This window comes from Pteropus vampyrus, unplaced genomic scaffold (genome assembly GCF_000151845.1).
Source record: "Pteropus vampyrus isolate Shadow unplaced genomic scaffold, Pvam_2.0 Scaffold92, whole genome shotgun sequence".
Taxonomy (NCBI): Eukaryota; Metazoa; Chordata; class Mammalia; order Chiroptera; family Pteropodidae; genus Pteropus; species Pteropus vampyrus.
The window spans coordinates 342,125-343,698 of record NW_011888873.1 but is presented as its reverse complement, the minus strand read 5'-3'; positions in this window follow the sequence as shown (position 1 = coordinate 343,698).

The following is a 1,574-nucleotide window of genomic DNA, read 5'->3' as shown; positions in this document are numbered from 1 at the left end:
ACTCTAGCACACATGAATAATAGATTTCTTGAAAGCAGGCTTTCAGTGTTAAACTGGTGGTAGAGTATAACTTTATATAAAAGAGAAAAGGGGTCATAATGATTTTGTTATTTAAGGTAATTATTGCTAACATAATCCAGGGCCGGAAAGTAGATTTTATTTTGCATACAGACTCTACATAATTGTCAGCAGTTTCTTAAAGGGCTGTTCATGAATTCCTGGGCATATCCAAGTTTAGTGAAACAGTTCTCTTGTCAGTTAGCCCTGGCTGCCGAAAGTATTGAGGGAAAGTTGATACACACAGACTAGGTATTTGGTATCTCTGGCATACATTATTAGCTGCAAAAGGCTTTCTATAAGTAAGTGTGTCTATAGGATATAACAATGTCTATGGACCAGGAACCGGTGTTAAAAATTGATGGTGGTACTTCATTTATTTTCTTTCAAGTCTCCCTTTTATAGCACATGCACTTTGTTCTTGCTTCAGAGTTGAGTATCCGAGTTCCAGCTAAAGCAGAAGGTTATTTGTTATCAGATCCCTGATAAATTCTGGTGCATCTCATGAGCCAGTGAGAACCTACTAATTAAACTGGCTAACTCTACCACTGTGAGAAATATTTTGCCACAAGTGACAGAAATTCAACTTTGACCAGCTTAAGCCAGAAGAAGAAATTAATGGCTTGTGTTACCAAATTAGAAGAGGGCCTCGAAAGCGGCTAGAACCATGAATTTGAATACCAACAGGAAGCCCTTGGTTTCTATTCCTGCCAGTTTTTACTTCTTTGCTTAAGTTTTGTAGACAAACATTAACATTCCCTATGATGCTGGCACCAGGGTACCAGAAGCTTCTGGCTTAATTTATCTTTTTGGTTTTTACCATCAAACAGAATGGGGCTTTCATTTCTTAGTCTCAATTAGAGAACAAAATTAATGACGACAAAGGGCCAAAGACTTTGGACAATATCATAGCATACTATAATTGAACTTACTTGTCTTAAGGATGTTCCTGGTGATATCTATGGCCGGGAAGGTGTGTCTGTAAGAATATGTCAGTTCTCTCTTCCACAATGTTAAGAATAATCTTTCCCAGAAAATAGAAGACCGTGCCACTGATTTGGATGCTGGGCGGTCAAAACCAGTAAGTGTCCCATTAATTCTAAATTTCATTGATAATTTTGATGAGAGATGGAAATCTTATCTGAAAAGATTATATTTTATTTCTGTGAAACAAAACAGTTTACGTTAATTTTCTTAAAAAAAAACCAAAACTTTAATAAAGTTCTTCAACTACAAGGAAATGTATCATTCCTTAGCATGACCTAAAAGGTTCTTCTCAGTCTTGTTTTTTTATCTGTCTTTTCAGTCTTACTTCCAAGCATTTTCTATCACTTCTGTCCATCAGCTTGTCTTCTCACTACTCAATCATTCATCAAACAAGTTATGGTCTTCCCTGTGTTCTTGCTTTTGCCCCTCTGTTTAAGATGATATACACTCTCAACTTAGAGAATTTCACCTTATTCTTCAAAATCCAACTTTAAAGTTTTCTAGGAAACATTTTATTTCCTCGTTCACCC